This window comes from Mauremys reevesii, linkage group 12, assembly GCF_016161935.1.
Source record: "Mauremys reevesii isolate NIE-2019 linkage group 12, ASM1616193v1, whole genome shotgun sequence".
Classification (NCBI taxonomy): Eukaryota; Metazoa; Chordata; order Testudines; family Geoemydidae; genus Mauremys; species Mauremys reevesii.
The window spans coordinates 112,030-133,497 of record NC_052634.1 but is presented as its reverse complement, the minus strand read 5'-3'; the positions used below and the strand labels follow the sequence as shown (position 1 = coordinate 133,497).

Below are 21,468 nucleotides of genomic sequence, written 5' to 3'. Positions count from 1 at the left end.
ATCTGACTCCAGGTAGAGAGACACCATCGGCTGGGGCTGGGTTGGTAAGAAAAGGTTCCTGACTGGCTGTGGTTTTGAGGGAGACAAGGTCCGCATTTTCAGGGTCTGCTCATGTCTTTAGCCAGGACTGGTGTGTCCTCCTCAGCATATTAGATCCAGGAGGATGACTCCAGTTGGTGAGTTTATTGATTCTATCCCACCGTTTTCTCTCTCTCTCCTCTAATGTGTTGGCCAACACACACTCGGTCTCTGCCTCTGTGTGTGTGTGTGTCTCTCTCTCTCTCTCTATCTGTCCTTGCCTCGCCTTGTGCTGTCTCCCTTTGTAGGACATGGGCAGGTGTGGTAGGTGTGCATCCCCACAGGCTAGGTCTTGTGAGCTGTGAACAAATAGGGGACCGAAATAGTACAGGGCAGTGGACACTAGAGTGCAGCAGTGACTGTGGATGTTGACTGAGTCTCTGCCCTTGTGGGGTGATGTAGATGGGATGAGAGAGGGAGGCAGGGATGAGGGCAAGATTAAATGCACCAATAGAGCTCTGTGTAGTGACAGTACTTGCTTGCCTTTATTAGTTTGCAGAGGAATCATCTAGGAGTCCTCGCCGGATGAGAATATGCAGAACTGGACCTGAGCAGCCTGGACATCCTTCTAAGGAGACATGAATAGTCCTCAGATTTCTTTCTTCTGCACAACTGGCTGTGAGTAAGAGGTGAGTGCTTTCAATTAATCATTTGTATTCACTGTCGTTTTCTTCACAGGCCGTGTGCTTCCTCGTTTGGTACAAGGCTCTGGGATTAAGGGTGGGAAAGGGACAAGAGTCTCCTGAACAAAGTGACTATTTTGGGACATAGTGTACTTAGATTTCCAGAAAGCCTTTGATAAGAGCCTTTGGTGAAGGACCTTAGGTAAATAAAATAATCCAGGAAAGGATCTTCCCTCTTTTCCAATGGCTAAGAACTGGATGAAAGACAGGGAACAAAAGGTAGGGATAAATGGTAAATTTTCAGAATGGAGAGGAGTAACTAGTTATGTTCCCCAAGGATCAATCCTAGGACCATTCCTATTCAATTTATTCATAAATAATCTGGAGAAAGGTGAAGTGGCAAAGTTTGCAGATGATACTAAACTGCTCAAGATAGTTAAACCCAAAGAAGACTGTGAAGAACTTAGTTTGTGAGATGTTTTTTAAGTGTTTGGTCAGCAAAATGGCAAATGAAATGTAATGGGGATAAATGTAAAGTAATGCATATTGGAAAAAATATCCCCAACTATACCCACAATATGATGGGGGCTAATTTAACTACAGCTAATCAGGAAAGACATATTGGCGTCGTCATGGATAGTTTTCTGAAGATGTCCATGCAGTGTGTAGCGGCAGTCAAAAAAGCAGACAGGATGTTTGGAATCATTCTCTGCCTTATTCTCTATCACTTTTTTAATATCTTATTGCCCTGATATAAATCTATGGCCCACCCACATCTCGAATACTTTGTACAGATGTGGTCTCCTCATCTTAAAAAAAAGATATACTGGTACTAGAAAAAGTTCAGAGATGGACAACTCAAATGATTAGGAGTTTGGAACGTTGCCCATATGAGGACAGCTGAAAGAGGCTAGGACTTTTCATCTTGGAAAAGAGGAGATTTAGGGGGGATATGATAAAGATATATTATGGGAACAAAGTAAATACATTTTTCCTAATTTACTTTCTCCACACCACTAGTGATTTTATATAAGAACTAGGGGCCACCAAATGAAATTAATGGGCAACTGGTTTAAATGCTGTTGTTCCTAGCCTTCACAACCTCCTCAGGCAAGGAGTTCCACAGGTTGACCGTGTGCTGTGTGAAGAACTTCCTTGTATTTATTTTAAAAGAGAACTGGATCAATTCATGCAGGTTAAGTCCAGGATGGGTAAGGAATGGTGTCCCTAGCCTCTGTTTGTCAGAGGGTGGAATGGATGGCAGGAGAGAGATCACTTGATCATATACCTGTTAAGTTCACTCCCTCAGGCACCTGGCATTGGTCACTGTCAGTAGGCAGGATACTGGGCTGGATGGACCTTTGGTCTGACTCACCATGGCCGTTCTTACGTTCTCTCTTCTCCATGACTGGCTGTGAGTGAACAATTACGGCACTCTGTTCCTCATCCGTACCACTCTGGATTTCTTCAGAGGTTGTGAGCCTCCTCGTTGGGCACGGGGCTCTGTGGCATTAAGACCAGGGGAAGGGACAACAGTCTCCTCTGCACAGTGACTCTCTCTTGGATGCAGGTGCAATGGGCTACTTTCTTCAGACAGTGGCTAATGCCAGGTGCCCCAGAGGGAACAAACAGAACAGGCAATAACCAAGTGATCCATCTGCTGTCACTCATTCCCAGCTCCTGGCAAACAGAGGATAAAGGCACCACCCCTGCCCATCTTGACAAATAGCTGATGGATCTCCATGAACTTCTCTAGTTATTTTTTTAACTCCATTAAGCTTGACCTTCACATAATTATCTGGCGAGGAGTTCCACAGGCTGAGTGTGTGTTGTGTGCTTTTAATTGTATCTGTAAAGGTGTAATGGGAGATGAGAGAAGAACCTACACAACACTGCAGATTCTGATGATAACGTTTGATTTTCCCTCCTGGTTGTGTTTTGTAGCAACGAGAAAGAAGTGAAGGGTAAGAGCCCACCCCCGTTGTGAGATGGAAAGTGCACAATAACCATGAGACAGTGAGCACTGTTGATGCCAGGCTATGCAGATTATGTCTGGGAGCTGGGAGTGGAGCAGCCGTCACCATCAGTGAGATAACTGTCTGGTTTGGGGAGGACTCTGGTAACTGCCTACATGCCTCCAGGCCGGGAATTAACGTTAGCTGGGGCTCGGTTTGTTGGAAAAGAGTCCTGACTAGGGAGACAAGATTTTCAGGGGCTGGTTATTTCTGTGGCTAGGAGTGTGTGTCCTCTGCAGCAGAACATTGGATCCAGGGGGATGACTCCAGCTGATGAGTTTCTTGCCTTCCTCCCATGGTTTTTCTCTCTCTTTCTCTGTGCTCTAGTGTGTTGGCCAACTCTCTGTCTCTCTCTCCTCTCCTCTCCTTGTGTTGTTTCCCTTCATAGGACACGGGTAGGCATGCTACTTTGCATCCCCACAGGCTGTGTCTCGGGAGCTAGGAAGAAGTAGGAGGGGACAAAAAATCATGCGGGGCAGTGGGTGCGAGAATGGAGCGGTGACTGTCGGTGTTAACTTGGTCTCTGTTCATCGAGTGGGGCTGATCTAGATGGGATGGGAGAGGGAGGCAGGATGAGGGCAAGATTTCAACCACCAATAGAGCTTTGTGTAGTGATGGCTCATGCCTGGCTTTTGCAGCTGCGCTTCCAGAGGAGCTGTCCAGGAGCCCCGGCCAGAGGAGAAAGTTGCAGAAGGGAACCTGAGCAGTCTGGACATCCTAAGCAGACATGAACAGTCCTCAGCTTTCTGCCTCCTGCATAACTGGCTGTGAGTAAGGGGTCAGTGTTTGGAATTCCTCATCTCTACTCACTTCGGTTTTGTTCAGAGACTGTGAACTTCCTCGTTGAACATAGTGCTGTGTGGGATTCAGACTAGGGAAAGGCACAAGTCTCCTGTGCAGAGTGAGTATTTTGGATGTAGGTGCGACAGGCTGCTTTTTAGTTGTAGTGCTAAAGCTGTAATGGGAGGAATGGTTGAGGGTGGAGCCGTGAGGTGCGGTAGATGCGAGAAGAACCTATGCATGTTGCAGACTGAGATGGTAACGGATTTGTTTTCCCCCTTGTGCTAGGTTCAGTACCAAGGGAAAAGAAGTGGAGGGTCAGAGTCCGCTCTCCTCCTTTCATAAGATTTGATGTGTCTGGCCAGAGTCTGCTGTGCAGAGTGAGTATTTCAGGTGTTGTTTCAAGGGATGCTTTTTGATTGTAATGCTAAAGGTGTGATGGGAGGAGGGTTCAGGGTAGATCACTGTGTGGGAGAGGTAGAAAGAAGAGCCTCCCCAACATTGCCAGCAGAGATGGTAACTTGTTTGTTTTTTCCCCTTCTGCTGGATTTAGTACCAAGGGAAAAGAGAGCTCGCATCAGAGTCTACTGCCCTCATTCGATGGAAATCAAGCGAGAGCAATGGGACCATGAGAATTATTGCTGCCATGAACAAGCCGTGCAACTGGGAGAACAGACGCAACTCTCAATGAGATAAGTGTCTGTCTTGGTGATTGCTCTGTTTTTTGAGTAGCTGTGCTTATGAGGGAGACAGGATACCTATTTTCAGGGGCTGCTCAGTTCTCTGGCTAGTAGCGCTGTGTTCTCTGCAGCAGAAGGTTAGATCCAGGAGGATGCCTGCAGGTAGAGAGTTGCTTGCCTTCTTCCCATCTCTCTCTCTCTCTCTCTCTCTCTGTTCCCTAGTATATTGGCCAACACACACCCGTTCTCTATCCTTGCACTATCTGCCTTTGTAGGACATGGGCAGGCATGCTAGGTGTGCATCCCCACAGATTAGGTCTTGGGAGCCCTGGAGTAGTAGGAGCGGATGAAAGTCATGTGGGGCTGTGGATGCTAAAGTGGAGCAATGACAGTTGGTGTTAACTTGGTCTCTGTTCATCGAGTGGGGCCGATGTAAATGGGATGGAAGAGGGAGAAAGGGATGAGTGCAAGATTCCAAGCACCCATTGTGCTGTGTGTAGTGATAGTTCTTGTTTGGCTTCATTAGTTTGCAGAGGAATTGTCTAGGAGACTTAGCTGGATGAGACTATATCAGAAGTGGATCTGAGCAGCTTGGGCATCCTTCTAAAGAGACGTGAATAATCCTCATGTTTCTGACTGGGTAAGAGGCTCTGGTATTAAGGCTGGGGAAGGGACAAGAATCTCCTGAACAAAGAGACTACTTTGCATGATGTTACAATGGGTCCCTTCTAGTTGCAGTTCTATAGTAGTAATGGGAGATGGGTTGCGAGCGGAGCCGTAGGATATGGGAAAAGTGAAATGAAAAGACTACAACACATTGCAGATGGTGATACTAATTTTTTGGGTTTTTCCCCTTTGTGCTGGGTTTGGTACCAAGGGAAAAGAAGTCAAGAGTCAGTCTACTGCCGTGACATGGTGGAAAGTAAGTGAGAGCTGTGAGACTGCGATCATTGTTGATCCCAGACAAGCGCCATCCATCTGAGAGCTGAGTAGAGGCCACTGTCAGTGACATAAGTGTCTGGTTTGGGGAGGGCTCTGCTCACACCCCGCCTGAGTTCAAGTTGGGTAGCCCGGTAATGTAGGGCTGGGTGTGTAGGAAAAGGTTCCCCACTAGCTGTGGGTTATGAGGGAGAAAAGGTCCCATTTTCAGAGGTGGCTCACTTCTCTGGTCAGGAACAGTTTCTCCACCGCAGCAGAAGGTTGTATCGAGGAGGATGACTCCAGGTGATGAGTTGCTTGACTTCCTTCCATGTTTCTCTCTCGCTCTCTACTCTAGTGTGTTGGCCAACACACTCTCTCTCTCCTCGCCTCCCTTCTTGTGCCGTCTCCCTTTATAGACCACTGGCACGTGTGTATGGCATGTCTCGTGAGCCATGGAGTAGTAGGAGGGGACGAAAATCATGGAGGGCTGTCGGTGCGAGTGCAGCGGTGACTGTCAGTGTTAGCTTGGTCTCATCGTAGGGGGCCGATGAAGGTAGGATGGAAGAGGGAGGCAGGGATGAGGGCAAGAGCTCTGTGTAATGACAGCTCATGCTTGGCTTTTTTAGCTGTTCTTACAGAGGAATTGTTGTTCTGGAGCCGTAGCCGGAGGAGAGACTGCATCTGAGCAGCTTGGACATCGTTCTAAGCAGACATGAACAATCCTCACTTTCTGCCTTCTGCATAACTACACTTCATGACTTTTAGTGTCACATCTGAAGCCTAAGGTAAATGCAGGGTAGAAGCTGAGTACAGGCAGCTGCTTCCCTTTAGGTGGGTTTGGTTTCTCATAAAAGTTTTCCTCCTTGTTCTGGGTGTGGGAGGAGAATTTCACTATTGTGGGAGTAGCTGTGGGATTATGATGAGGAGAAGAGACAATAGTCTCCTTTAGTGTGACTCTATTGCAGGAGTCCCCAATGCGGTGCCTGTGGGTGCCATGATGCCGGCTGAGACAGCTATGTGCACCTGCCTACTAATTGCCAAACAAGCAGTGGCCGAAATACCACCCGGAACCACCGTCATCAAGAAGCTTTGCCGCCGAAATGTTGCTGATTTTCGGCGGCTGCGCCTCTCAATGACCCTGGTTCTTGGCTGTGATGACGCTGGTTCTCGGAGGCTGCTTGTTTGGTGACCACGCTCCTCGGTGGCTAGTTGTCTGGTGCCCGCCAGACTAAAAGGTTGGGGACCCCTGCTCTATTGGATGCAGGTGCAATAGACTGACCAAGCACTGCCATTCTTACAATGTTATGCAGACCAAGGGTCCATCTACCCCAGTATGCTGTCTTCTGACTGGCTAACGCCAGGTGCTTCAGAGGGAATGAACAGAACAGGGAATCGAGACGTGATCCATCCTGTGTTGCCCATTCCCAGCTTCTGGCAAACAGAGGTTAAGGGCACCATCCCTGCCCATCCTCACCAATAGCCATTGATGCACGTGTCCTCTATGAATTTACCTAGTTATTTTTTGAACCCTGTTATAGTCTTGGCTTTCACAGCATTCTCTGGCAAGGAGCTCCACATGTCGAGTGTGCGTTGTGTGCTTTTTAATTGTATCTATAAAGGTGTAATGGGAGATGAGAAGAAGAACCTACACAACACAGCAGATTCCGATGATAACTTTTGTTTTTCTCTCTTGTGTTGTGCTTAGTACCACAGAGAGAGAAGTCAAGGTCCCCGTTGTGAGATGGAAAGCACACAAGAGCCGTGAGACAGCGAGCGTTTTTGATGCCAGGCTATGGCGATGCCGTCGAGCTGGGAGCAGAGCAGCCATCACCACCAGTGAGATAAGTGTCTAGTTTGCTGAAGACTCTGGTAACGGCCCACCTGCCCCCAGGGTTGGACTGGTCATTAGCTGTGGCTCGGTTTGTAGGAAAAGATTCCTGACTAGCTGTGGTTATGAGGGAGACAAGGTCCCCGTTTTCAGGGGCTGGTCATTTCTCTGTCCACAAGCAGTGTGTCCTACGCAGCAGAGGGTTGGACCCAGGGGTTAGGGTTAGGGTTAGGGAGGGATAGCTACTGGGGGAGGGATAGCTCAGTGGTTTGAGCATTGGCCTACTAAACCCAGGGTTGTGAGTTCAATCCTTGAGGGGGCCACTTAAGGATCTGGGGCAAAAAATTGGTCCTGCCAGTGAAGGCAGGGGGCTGGACTCAATGACCTTGCAAGGTCCCTTCCAGTTCTAGGAGATTGGTATATCTCCAATTATTACCTTTATTACCTTTACGCAGCAGAGGGTTGGACCCAGGGGGATGACTCCAGCTAGTGAGTTTCTTGACTTCCTCCCACGTTTTTCTGTCTCTCTCCTCTAATGTGTTGGCCAACACACACTCTGTCTGTCACTCTCTCTGTCCTTGCCTTTTCCTTGTGCTGTCTCCTTTCTTAGGACATGGGCAGGTGTGCATCCCCACAGGCTTGGTCTCGGGAGCTATGAACAAGTAGGAAGGGACCGAAATCATGCAGCGTAGTGGGCACTAGAGTGCAACGGTGACTGTGGGTGTTGACTGAGTCTCTGCTCTAGTGGAGCTGAAGCAGATGTGATGGGAGAGGGAGGCAGGGACAAGGGCAAGATTTCGGGCACCAATTGAATTTTGTGTAGTGATGGCTTTTGCTTGGGTTACTTGCTGCATTTGCAGAGGAATCATCCAGGAGCAGCAGCCAGAGGAGAAATCGGCAGACATGGACCTGAGCAGCCTGGACATCCTTCTAAGCAGAGATTAACAGGCCTCAACTTTCTACCTTCCACATAACTGGGTGCGAGTAAGTGGACAGTGCTTGGAATCCCTCCTCTGTTGTCACTCCAGTTTTGGTCTTCATTGGGTATGTGGCTCTGTGGGATTCAGATGAGGGAAAGACACAAGTCTCCTGTTCAGAGTGGCTGTTTTGGGTGTAGTTGCAACAGGCTTCTTAGTTTCTAGTTGTGGTCCTGAAGGTGTAACGGAAGAAGGGTTACGGGTGGAGGTCTGGGGTGTGGAAAATGGGGGAAGAACCTATGTAACATTGGTGATTGAGATGCTAACCTGTTTGTTTCCCCCGTTTGTGCTGGGTTAGTACCAATAGAAAAGAAGTGGAGGGTCAGCGTCCGCTCACCTCATGCGATGGAAAGTGAGTTAGAGCGATGAGATAGCAAGCATTACTGATGCCAGGTAAGAGCCGTCCAGCTGGGAGTGGTGCGGCCACCACTATCAATGAGATAAGAGTGTGTTTTGGTGATTGCTCTGCTCACTACCCACTTCATTCCAGGAACTGCTCTATGCATTACCCTGCGTGGCCACATGGTGTCACTGTTGCTCCGTGAGAAATGCTCTGTGCATTACCCTGCATGGCCACACGGTGTCACTGTAGCTGCACGCAGGAACTGCTCTGTGCATTACACTGAGTGGCCACACGGTGTCACTGTAGCTCCATGCAGGAAATGCTCTGTGCATTACCCTGCGTGGCCACACGGTGTCACTGTTCCTCTGAGAGAAATGCTCTGTGCATTACCCAAATGCTCTGTGCATTACCCTGCGTGGCCACACGGTGTCACTGTTCCTCTGAGAGAAATGCTCTATGCATTACCCTGCATGGCCACACGGTGTCACTGTAGCTCCATGCAGCAACTGCTTTGTGCATTGCACTTTGTGGCCAGACAGTGGTCACTGTTGCTCCGTGAGAAGAGCTCTGTGCATTATCCGGCATGGCCACACAGTGTCACTGTTCCTCCGGGAGAGATGCTCTGTGCATTACCCTACTTGGCCACACAGTGTCACTGTTGCTCCGTGAGAAATGCTCTGTGCATTACCCTTCCTGGCTACACAGTGTCACTGCAGCCGTCACTGGGGCTTAGGAGGTTCTGGGGGCCCTCCAGCACTCTCTCCAGGCTACAGGGGTCCCTGGGGGGTTAGGGGGTTCCGGATGGGCCCCCAGGCCTCTCCCCAGGCTGTAGGGGTCCCGGGGTTGCTTATGGGGCTCGGGGGGACCCCCCAGCCTTCTTTTCAGACTGTTGGGTACCGGGGGTGGCTTAGGGGGTTCCAGGGCCCCCCAGCCCTCTCTCCAGGCTTTTGGGGTTCTGGGGGGCCCCCAGCCCCGTCTCCAGGCTGTAGGAGTCCCTGGGGGGCTTAGGGGTTTCCGGGGCCCCCCAGCCCTCTCTCCAGGCGGTAGGGGTCCCGTGGGGGCTTAGGGAGTTCCGGGGGACCCCCAGCCCTCTCTCCAGGCTGTAGGGGTCCCAGGGGGGCTTATGGGGTTCCGGGGGGGGCAAACAGCCCTCTCTCCAGGCTGTAGGGGTCCCGGGGGGGCTTAGGGGTTTACGGGGCCCCCCAGCCCTCTCTCCAGGCTGTAGGGGTCCCAGCCTGGGTAGTGGGGGCAAAGCTACCTATGTCCAGCCTGTAGGGGTCCCTGGGGGACTTAGGTATCTTGGCCCCCCACAATCTGCCTATGTCCAGGCAGTAGGGTCCCAGGAGGGCTTAGGGGGTCGGGCGGGGGCACAGATACCTATGTCCAGGCTGTAGGGGTCCTGGAGGAGGGATAAGGGGGTTTCTGGGGGGCACAGATACCCAGGTCCAGGCTGGATGGGGTCGTGGGCAGGATTAGGGGGTTCGTGGGGGGCACAGATACCTATGGACAGTCGTGAGCTGGAGCCGGTTTGCTGGAACTGGTTGCTAAATTTTAAGCCGGTTTAGAACCTGTTGTTAGGGTTACCATACAGTGAGCAGCTGGGGGGAGACAGGACCCCTGGCTCTGTGCAGCTAGAGCCTCCTTTTCCTGAGCGCTACCTTCCCCTGGTTTGTCTGGCAGCCCCCACCCTGAGCCTCGTCACCCCCGGATTCCTCCTGTTGGTGTCCCTAGGCCTAAGTAAATCAAAGTTGTGACTTTGGGCCTGAGTGAACCAAAGTTCTTCCATGCTGTGAACTTTAACCAACCTAAGATGCTAATAAACAGCAAGCAAAATGTGTAACTGTCAGCTGTCTTAGCTTGCAGCTGTAGGACAGCTTAAAACAGCAAAAAGCAGCAGTAAGACGGGGAGGAGAAGGGGGAGGAAAATCTGCATGCATCTGTGCTGTGAAGGCCATAGATAAATATGCGAATGAGAACAGTTCTAACAAGCTACATTATAGTGTTAAGTGTAACTGTTGCAAGGGGGAGGGAAAAAGGGGGAAAACAAGGGTGGTATAAATGCTGGGACCCCGCCTGCGTGTGGATGTGCAGGATTTGAGAATGCTTTTTCTCCCTGGCACCTTTTTTTGCGCTCAGATAAACTTGGTTTGCTTCTCCACCCTGGTGTGTTAATTAGTGCGACGCACACGGGGCAATGAACCCCCACTGTTGCTCCTCCTCGGGCCCTTTGGGACGGCAACACTCCCCTCCGAGTCTCCTCTTACCTTGGGCTCTGGCTGGCTGATTGAATCAGGCTGCAGCTCTCAGCCTGCAGGAGCTGATTCAATCAGCCTGCGGGAGCTCAAGGTAAGACGAGACTGGGAGGGGACATAGGCGGCAGGTTTGTATAATTTTTGGTGGGGCCCAAAATGGTGGTGCCCCCCCGCTCCCGCCCTGTAAGCCGATATAAAATGAAGCTACAACGCGTCAGTGCCACAAGATTACAAGGGTCAATTAAAAGTGGAAAGTCAGAAGCAGCACTTGCCTACTTCAATATACAGTATTATATTTTGTGGCATCTGTTGTGATGAAGTGGGAATGTTCTTAATATTTTCTCTGAATACTGTGTGGGTGCCTCAGTTTCCCCTGCAAGATGCCAACTGAAGGTGTTGGGGACAAAGAGATCAGGTGGCCTCCTTGTCCAGAAGAGACACAGAGGCCAGAGGAGGGAGTGTCAGTTTGGAGCTGGCTGGGGAAATGGGGAGAGACCCAGAACTTGGTTCTGGGCTCCCCACCCCCCAAGATGGACCTGACAGAGGGGTTCTGTTTTCTGTACCAACAAGCTCTGTTTAAACTGTGTTCCCGTCATCTAATAAACCTTCTGTTTTACTGTCTGGCTGAGAGTCACATCTGACTGCGGAGTTGGGGTGCAGCGACCTCTGGTTGCCCCAGGACCAGCCTGGGCAGACTCACTTTGGAAAGTGCATGACGTGGAAGGGCATGCTGAATGCTCCGAGGTCAGACCCAGGAAGGTGTAAGCTTCTTGCCCTGGAGACAGTATGCTCCGAGAGAGGAGGCTCCCCCAGAGTCCTGACTGGCTTTGTATGGAGATGTTCCAAAGCATCACAGCATTCCCTTCCACACCGTGCACTTCCCAGAAGTCCGACAGGCACTGACACTCCCTCCTCCGGCCTTTGTCTCTTTTCCAGGCATTAGGAGGCCACCTGATCTCTCTGTTCTCCAACACCTTCAGTTGGCACCTTGCAGGGGAAACTGATTTGGGAGAAATGAAGTAAAAGCTGCCCAAACCGAGCTTGAGCACTCCTGAATTTTGAGGTGTTCAAATCTGGAAGGCAGGTGCTGGGGGTGGGAGAGGGCTGTGGGCTCCATGGGGGAGCATGGCAGCAACTGTCTGGAGCTGCATGGAGCCAGATACGCTGGTCTGAGTAGCACAGTAAGCGGTTTGGGGGTTGGAGAAGAGGTAGGGAGTTCCGGGGGGCAGTCAAGGGACAAGGAGCAGGGGGAGTTGGATGGGGCAGAGGTTCGAAGGGGCAGTCAGGGGACAGGCAGCAATTGGATAGGCATGGGAGTCTAAGAGGTTTATCAGGGGACAGGTAGGGGGTGCGGTCCTGGGGGGACTGTTGGGTGGGGTCTCAGGAGGGGGCAGTTGGGGACAAGGAGAAGGGAGGCTTAGATAGGGGCTGAGGTCCCAAGGGGCAGTTAGGGGCAGGGGTCTCGGGAGGGGGTAATTGGGGAACAAGGACCAGTGGGGCTTAGATAGGGGGTGGAGGTTCTGGGGGGCAGTTGGGGCAGGGGTCTGGGGAGGGGGCAATCAGCGGACAGAGGCTGGGATTCAAAGGGCTCTGGGCTGCTGGCAGCCGCGGGGATCCCAGAGCCCTTTAAATCCCAGCCCCGGCTGGGAGTCAGAGGACTCTGGGCTGCCTGCAACCGCGGGGAGCCCAGAGCCTTTTAAATCCCAGCCGGGCCGGGAATCAGAGGGCTCTGGGCTGCCCGCTGCGCGGGAGCCCAGAACCCTTTAAATCTCAGCCGCTGCTGGGATTTAAGGGCTCTGGGCTGCCTGCAACCGCGGGAGCCCAGAGCCTTAAATCCCAGCCACGGCCGGGAACCAGAGACCTCTGGGCTGCCCGCCGCGGCGGGGAGCTCAGAGCCTTTTAAATCCCAGCTGTGGCCGGGAATCAGAGGGCTCTGCGCTGCCCGCTGCGGCGGGGAGCCCAGAGCCCTTTAAATCTCAGCCGCGGCTGAGATTTAAAGGGCTCAGGGCTGCCTGCAACCGCGGGGAGCCCGCAGCCCTTAAAAACAAAGCCGCGGCAGGGATTTAAAGGGCTCTGGGCTGCCTGCAACCCGGGGGAGCGCAGAGCCTTTTAAATCCCAGCCGCGGCCGGGAATCAGAGGGCTCTGGGCTGCCTGCTGCGGCGGGGAGCCAAGAGCCTTTTAAATCCCAGCCGCCGCCGGGAATCAGAGGGCTCTGGGCAGTCTGCTGCGGCGGGGAGCCCAGAGCCTTTTAAATCCCAGCCGCGGCCGGGAATCAGAGGGCTCTGGGCTGCCTGCAACCGCTGGGAGCTCAGAGCCTTTTAAATCCCAGCTGCGGCTGGGATTTAAAGGGCTCTGGGCTGCCTGCAACCGCGGGGAACCCAGAGCCTTTTAAATCCCAGCCGCAGCCGGGAATCAGAGGGCTCTGGGCTTCCCGCTGCGGCGGGGAGCCCAGAGCCCTTTAAATCCCAGCCGCGGCCGGGAATCAGAGGGCTCTGGGCTCCCCGCCGCGGCAGGCAGCCCAGAGCCCTCTGATTCCCTGCCGCGGCTGGGATTTAAAAGGCTCTGGGCTGCCGGCAGCGCACAGCAGGGGAGAAACCTAGCTCCAAATATTGCTGGAGCAGAGCCCCTGTCTGTGAATATTCCTGGGGCTAAAGCCCCAGGAGCCCATATAAGTCGGCACCCATGGGGAGACTCTGGGGGTGACGAGGCTTGGGGGGGGAGAGGAATTGGGGGTGACGAGGTTCGGGGGGCTGCGGGGCAAACTGGGGGAAGGTAGTGCTGGGGCAAAGGACGCTGGGCTCTGCAGCTGTCTCCCAGCAGCAGCAGCTGCCGCCGCCGCCACCCCCACTGCAGGGGAATCACACTGCAGCTGGCAGCCTGCGGAGCCCAAGGAAAGAGGCTGATTGAGGAATCAGAGAGTATCGGGGCGGGGGGCAGGGGAAGGAATCGGGGGATGACGTGGCTCGTGGGGGAGGAATTGGGGGGTGACGAGGCTGGGGGGGGAGAGGGATGGAATCCCCGGGGTGGGCAGTGAGTTGCTTGTCTGTATGTTCTAAGTAATAGCAGCTGTTCCCCTAGCAAAATCCTCCCCGCTACGTTCCCTTTCTAGTTTTGCCTCATTTGCTCCAGTCTCTAGTTCTGTTTTTAAAGCCGATATTATCGATCCATGTCAATCTCTCTCTGCACCAAAGGACGCTGGGCTCTGCAGCTGCCGCCGCCCTGTGCTCAACACAGTTCTGCACCCCGCCCCAGTCTGCAGCTGTTCAATCCTTCACCGGGGGGTTTAATAGTGGGGGTCCCAGCCAGAGCCCCCAGCCCCCGCTGGGGGGAGGGGCGCAGGGCGGGATGACGCAGGGGCTTGTGGGAGTTGTAGTGCGCCCCTGCCTACAATTCCCATCAGCCCCCGCGGACCCAGCGGGCGGCGCTTTGAGCGTGACAGGCTCCGCTTGCAGGGCGGGGCCTGGAGCGGAAGTGACGTTAGCGGTCTGAAGGCCGCCCGTGATAAGCGTGGGGCTTGGGAGCGTTGGGCGGGAGGCGCTGCGGCTCTGGGACGTGGGGTCCCCATAGCGACCCCGCCCCCCTAAGTACTCTCACAGCCTTCTCCGGCCACAGCCCCCCCCGCCAGCACGTTTTTCCTCCCAGCCCAGCCACAGCCACCCCCATCTCCATCGCTTCCCGCACCCAGACACAGCCCCCCCCGGCGCGTCTTTCCTCCCCAGTGCTCCCACAGCCCCCTGCATCCCCTAGCACCTTTCCTCCCCTGCAGCGCCTTTCACCCAGACACAGCCCCCGGCACGTATTTCCCCACGGGCTCCCACAGCCCTCCCCACCCCACCTCCCCTGGCACCCCCAGCGTGCCTTTCCTCCTCCCCGTCCAGCCACAACCCCATCTCCACCGCTTCCCTCACCCAGCCACAGCCCCTCTGCCTCCCCAGCACCCCGCATCCTCACCCAGCCACAGCCCCCGGTGCGTCTTTTCTCCCCACGGGCTCCACAGCCCCTCCCCCTACCCCCGGCACCCCAGCGTGCCTTTCCTCCTCCCCAGCCACAGCCCCTTAACCTCTCTGCCTTCCTCCCGCCCAGCCACAGCCCCCACGGCACCCCAGTGTGTCTTTCCTCCCACCATGGGCTCACACAGTGCCCCCTGTCCAGCCACAGCCCCTTCCCACCTCCACCTCCCCCAGCCCTCCCCAACCTGCTTCCCCGGTCCCCAACCCACCCACGCTGCCCACTATGCCTGCCGCTTTCTCCAATCTGAAGGCCCGTTCCTCTAGCCGAAACCAGCTCGCCCCGTCTATCCCCATCCATTGGGCCCCTCAGTCCTTTCTTCTCCTCCAACACCTCCTAGGCCACCCCAACCTGCACCCCATCCCTACTTTCCCCATACATGCCTTCTCCCATAGCCCCTTCCGCCCCTCCTCCCCAACACCCCCCAACCTGCAACAACTTTCCCCAACCTATACGGCTGTATCCCCCAGTTCATTCCTCCATTCAAGGGACTCCTCTGACCCCATCTCTTTCCAACATCCTCCCAGCTCACCACAACCTGCGCCTCCACCTGTAGGGACCGCTCGGCACCCCTTCCTCCCCAACAGCCCCCACAGTTCATTCCCCCATCCATTTGGTTCCTCAGTCCCCTTTTTTCCTCCCTCCCACTGCAATCTGCATTCCACTCTGTCCCTAGATCTGTGGGCCCCCCAGTGCCAACATTCCCCAACCTGCACCCCCATTCCTCCCTCCACCCATGGGGCCCCTCACCCCTTCTCTCTCCTTCCTGCCCAACACTCACCCTTCATAGCACACGGGCAGGCGAGCTAGGGGACGAAACCCGTGGGGAGCAGTGGGTTGTAGAGTGGAGCGGTGACTGATAGTGTGGGCTCAGTCTCTGTTCCTCGACTGGGGTGGCTGTAGATGGGATGGGAGAGGGAGGCAGGGATGAGGGTGTTAATAGTTCCTGCTTGTCTTTATTAGTTTGCAGAGGAATTGTCCAGGAGCTGGAGCCGGAGGAGAAACTGGAAGAAGTGAACCTGAACAGCCTGGATATCCTTGTAAGCAGAGATGAAGAGTCCTCAGCTTTCTGCCTTCTCCATGACTGGCTGTGAGTGAACAATTATGGCCTCTATCCCTCATCTGTACCACTCAAAGTTTTCTTCAGAGGCCGTGAGCCTCCTTGTTGGCCATGGGACTCTGTGGGATTACGACCAAGGGAAGGGACAGCAGTCTCCTCTGCTCAGTGACTGTCTTGGATGCAGGTGCAACAGGCTGCTTAACATATGAACGTAAGAATGGCAAGACTAGGTCAGATCAAAGGTCCATCTAGCCTAGTATGCTGTCTACCGACAGTGGCTAATGTCAGGTGCCCCAGAAGGAATGAACAGAACAGGGAATTACCAAGTGATCCATCCACTGTCACCCATTCCCAGCTCCTGGCAAACAGAGGCCAGGGACACGATCCCTGCTCATCCTGACTCATAGCTGTTGATGGACTCATCCTCCATGAATTGACAGTAACTCTCCACTTAACATCCTCTTGCTTAACATTGTTTCAATCTTATGTCCCTGCTCAATTACAGAACATGCTGTATTTAAAGTTGTGCAATGCTTCGCTATAACGGCGTTTGGCTGCCTGTTTTGTCCACAGTCGGCAGCCCCCCGTCAGCTCTCCTATGCCCCCCCCCAGCACTTCCCGCCTGCTAGCAGACCCCGTGGATCAGTGCCTTCCCCCACGGCCTCCTGCCTGTGGCAATCAGCTGGCTTGTGGTGTCCGGGGATGGGGAGTGAAGACTTGTTGTGCAGGCTCCCCCTCCCTCCGCTTCCAAATGGTGCAAGCCAGCTGATGGCTGCGGGCAGGAGCAAGGATGCGGTGTATGAAGTAAAGGGGAAGGAGAGGGGAGGAAGAGGCAGGTTAAGGGTGGGGGCTCGGGGGAAGAGGTGGCATGGGCGGCTGTAGCAGGGTGGATCTCTGCTCCTGGTTTTAAGGGGTTTAAAAGTGGCTTGGAAGGGCTTGAGAGCAGCTGCTCTCAAAGCTGGGCTGATTGGGGAAGTAGCCGCAGCTGGGCCACACCCCAATCAGGCCACAGCTGGCCCCTATAAAAGGCTGTGAGCCAGGAGCCCAGTCAGTGTCTCTCTGTTTCTAGAGGGAGATGGGCCTGGCTGCAGGGAACTGAGACAAGGTACCAAGGGTGAAGCAGGGCTGGGGAAGCTCCAGCCTAGAAAACCCCAGGCTGCGGCCTAGCATAAGGCAAAAGGTACTGGGGATTGCAGGGGGCAACCTAGGGGTAGGCCAAGGCAGCAGGTCCAAACCCCCTTTGCTGATGATGAGTGCTGGCTACTGCAGTCTGCCCCAGCGAACGGGGGTTAGATAGAGACTGGGCAGTAGCCACTACTGAGGCGAAGTGGGGATAGTAGGGTGGGGGTTTCCCCTGGGAAGGGGAAACCCAGTTAAAGGGGCACCGGGGTCCTGGGAGGGACATGGGGCCAGTAGCAAACAGGTGGATCACCGGCCTGCAGAGGGCGCTCCTGGGCTGGAAAGAGCTAATTCCCCAGAGTCACCAGCAGGAGGCGCCGCAGGGGTGAGTCAGACCCATTACAGCGGCCAAGGGTTGAGGCCCCCGACCCTGGTGCTTGCAGGGAGGGGAAGCTGCCGCTGCTCCTGTGCAATGTGCTTCTCCTAGCCTACAGCACCTTCAGCCTCCTTGCCTGTCTCATTGTCGCCAGTGGGCTGTGCCCGTGTGGGGTAAGGCGGTGACACCCCCCAACTATAGTACTGTACTGTATGGCAAAAAATAATTCCCTGCAGCGTAACCCCCCATTTACATTCATGCTTATGGGGAAATTGGACTTGCTTAACATCCTTTCACTTAACGTTCTCATTATGTTCTTGAAAAATGCGACTTTAAGTGAGGAGTTACTGTACCTAGTTCTTACTTGAACCCCATTATAGTCTTGGCTTTCACAGCATTCTCTGGCCAGGAGCTCCAAAGGCTGAGTGTGTGTTACAATTAAAAAGCACGTATCTATAAAGGTGTAATGGGAGATGGGAGAAGAAGAACCTACACAACACTGCAGATTCTGATGATAACTTCTGTTTTTCCCTCTTGTGTTGTGCTTAGTACCACGGAGAAAGAAGTGAAGGGTAAGAGCCCACCCCAATTGTGAGATGGAAGGCGCCCAAGAGCCGTGAGACAGTGAGCGTTGTTGATTCCAGGCTATGCAGATGCCATGAAGCTGGGAGTGGAGCAGACGTCACCATCAGTGAGATAAGTGTCTGGTTTGGTGAGGACTCTGGTAACGGCCCACCTGCCTCTAGGCCAGGACTTGTCGTTAGCTGTGGCTGAGTTTGTAGGAAAAGGTTCCTGAATAGCTGTAGTTACGAGGGAGACAAGGTCCCCATTTTCAGGGGCTGGTCATTTCTCTGTCCACAAGCAGTGTGTTCTCTGCAGCAGAAGGTTGGATCCAGGGGGATGACTCCAGCTGGTGAGTTTCTTGACTTCCTCCCACGTTTTTCTCTCTCTCTCTCCTCTAATGTGTTGGCCAACACACTCTGTCTCTCTGTCTCTGTCTCTGTCTCTCTCTCTCTGTCCTTGCCTCTCCTTGTCCTGTCTCCTCCCATAGGACATGGGCAGGTGTGGTAGCTATGCATCCCCACAGGCTAGGTCTTGGGAGTGATGAACAAGTAGGAGGGGACCGAAATGATGCAGGGCAGTGGGTGCTAGAGTGGAGCAGTGACTGTGGGTGTTGACTGAGTCTCTGCTCTAGTGGGGCTGATGTGGATGGCATGGGACGGGGAGGTAGGGATGAGGGCAAGATTTCATGCACCAGTTGAATTTTGTGTAGTGATGGCTTTTTCTTTGGTTACTTACTGCGTTTGCAGAGGAATCATCCAGGAGCAGCAGCTGGAGGAGAAATTGGCAGAAGTGGACCTGAGCAGCCTGGAAATCCTCTTAAGTGGAGATCAACAGTCCTCAGCTTTCTGCCTCCCACATAACTGCCTGTGAGTAAGAGGTCAGGGCTTGGAATTTCTCATCTGTTGTCACTGCAATTTTCTTCACACTCTGTTTGCTTCCTCGTTGTCTATGGGCTTCTGTGTGATTAAGGCTTGAAGGGACCAGAGTCTCTAGATCTCTCCTGGCGTCTGCAGTCTGGGACTGTGGTGGGCCCGCTGTGCACCCCTGACTCTCGCCCCCCTTTGCCTCTGCTTGCTGGAAGCAACAAGCTACGAGAAGCAATAAGTTACAAGCCAAAAACATGCTTTTCCCCACAGGTGTGGTGTGTGTGTGACCAGAGTGTGCTGTGCAGAGTGACTGTTTTAAGGTGTCATTCCAAAGGTTGCTTTCTACTTGTAGTCCTAAAGGTGTGATGGGATGAGGGTTCAGGGTAGAGCCTCACTGTGTGGGAGAGGCGAAAAGTAGAGCCTCCCCAACATAGCCCACTGAGATGGTAACTTACTTGTTTTTTCCCCTCGTGCTGGGTTTAGTACCAAGGGAAAAGAAGTCACGTGTCAGAGTCTACTGCCTTCATGTCATGGAAAGCGAGTGAGAGCGATGGGACCTCAAGAACTACTGATGCCAAGGAAAAGCCGTCCTACTGGGAGTGGAACAGTCTCCACTCTCAATGAGATAACTGTCTGTTTTGGTGATTGCTCTGCTCACGGCCCACCTTGCTCCTGGTAGGGATGCTCCATTTGCTGGGGCTGTGTTTGTAAGAAAATGTTTTTGTCTAGCTGTGTTTATGAGGGAGACAAGGTCCCCATTTTCAGGGGCTGCTCAGTTCTCTGGCCAGTAGCGGTGTGTCCTCTGCATCAGAAGGGGAGATCCAGGGGGATGACTCCAGGTGACGAGTTGCTTGCCTTCCTCCCATGTTTGTCTGTCTGTCTCTTCTCTAGTATGTTGGCCAACACTCTCTCTTTCTCTCTCTGTCTCTGTCCTTGCCTCTCCTTATCCCGTCTCCCTTCATAGCACACGGGCAGGCATGCTAGGTGTGCATCCCCACAGGTTAGGTCTCGGGAGCTATGAACAAGTAGGAGGGGATGAAAATCATGCAGGGCAGTGGGCGCCAGAGTGGCGCGGTGCCTGTGGATGTTGACTCAGTCTGTTCATCGAGTCGGGCGGATGTGGAACGGATGGGAGAGGGAGGCAGGGATGAGGGCAAGATTAAATGCACCAGTAGAGCTCTGTGTAGTGATGGTACTTGCTTGACTTTATTAGTTTGAAGAGGAATCATCCAGGAGCCCTCGATGGGCGAGAATATGCAGAAGTGGACCTGAGCAGCCTGGACATCCTTCTAAGGAGACATGAATAGTCATCATCTGTCTGCCTTCTGCATAACTGGCTGTGAGTAAATGGTCAGTGCTTTCACTTCCTCATCTGTACTCGCTGTAGTATCCTTCACAGGCCGTGTGCTTCGTCTTTGGGTATGGGGCTCTGTGGGATTCATGCTGGGGAGGGGCCAGAGTGACTATGTCGGGCGCAAGGGCTGCTTTTTGGTTGTAATGCTAAAGGTGTAATGCGAGATGGGTTGAGGGCAGAGCCGTAGGACACAGGATTTGTGAAATGAAGAGACTGTGACATTGTAGAGGGAGGTGCTAATTTTTTTTCATCTTCCCCTCCTCTCACCCCGCTGGGTGTCACATCAGAGTCTCCTGCACTCATGCAATGGAAATGAAGTGAGAGCAAGAGGACCTAGAGAATTATTAATGCCACGAAAAAGCTGTCCCACTGGGAACAGAATAGCCGCCACTCTCAATGAGAAGTGTCTGTTTTGGTGATTTCTCTGCTCACAGTCCACCTTGCTCTTGGTAGAGATGTCCCATTAGCTGGGGCTGTGTTTGTAAGAAAATGTTTTTGTCTAGCTGTGGTTATGAGGGAGACCAGGTCGGGGCGGCTCTAGCCATTTCACCACTCCAAGCACGGCGGCATGTCGTGGGGGGGCGCTGTGCCGGTCGCCGGTCTCGCGGCTCCGGTGAACCTCCCACAGGCATGCCTGCGGATTGTCCACCGAAGCCGCAGGACCAGCGGACCCTCCGCAGGGATGCCTGCGGGAGGTCCACCGGAGCCGCCTGCTGCCCTCCCGGCGACCGGCAGAGCGCTCCCCGTGACATGCTGCCTCAAGCACGTGCTTGGCATGCTGGGGCCTGGAGTCGCCCCTGGACTAGGTCCCTATTTTCAGGGGGTGCTCAGTTCTCTGGCCAGGAGCGCTGTATCATCTGCACCAGAAGGTTAGATCCACGAGGATGACTCTAGGTGGCGAATTGCTTGCCTTCCTCCTGTGTGTGTGTGTGTGTCTCTCTCTCTCTCTCTCTCTCTCTCTCTCTCTCTCCCCCCTCTAGTATGTTGGCCAACTCTCTCTCTCTCTCTCTCTCTCTCTCTCTCTCCCCCCTCTAGTATGTTGGCCAACTCTCTCTCTCTCTCTCTCTCTCTCTCTCTCTCCCTTCTTGTGCTATCTCCCTTCATAGCACGCGTACTAGGTGTGGAACCCCACAGGCTGTGTTTCAGGAGCAATGAAGAAGTAGGAGGAGACGAAAATCATGTGGGGCAGTGGATGCTAAAGTGGAGTAGTTACTATTGGTGTTAACTTGGTCTCTGTTCATTGAGTGTTGCAGATGTAGATGGGATGGAAGAGGGATGAGGGCAGGATTTCAAGCACCAATAGAGCTTTGTGTAATGATGGCTCATGCTTGGCTTTTGCAGCTGCGCTTGCAGAGGAATTGTCCAGGAGTCCCAGACAGAGCAGAAACTGGAGGAGGTGGATCTGAGCAGCTTGGACATCCTTCTAAGGAGACATTCAGAATGCAGAAAGCTGAGGACTGTTCATAACTGGCTGTGAGTAAGCAGTCAGTGCTTTCAATTTCTTATCTGTATTCGCTGTATTTTTCTTCTCGGACCATGTGCTTCCTCACTGGTGTCATGGAGTTTGGCGGAGACAAGGCCCTGCACCCCCGGCTTCCTGCCATTCACGAAGATTCTCAGCCA

At 53.5% G+C, this 21,468-nt stretch overlaps 1 long non-coding RNA gene across 1 annotated transcript; it reads left to right on the top strand.

The window, feature by feature from the left end:
* Window positions 1–8,231: 8,231 nt before the first annotated feature.
* On the top strand, window positions 8,232–17,714 carry LOC120375548. The gene is made up of 3 exons (XR_005586612.1): window positions 8,232–8,295; window positions 15,470–15,596; window positions 17,611–17,714. It is a non-coding gene; the product is annotated as an uncharacterized LOC120375548 (long non-coding RNA).
* The last annotated feature ends 3,754 nt before the right edge of the window (window positions 17,715–21,468 follow it).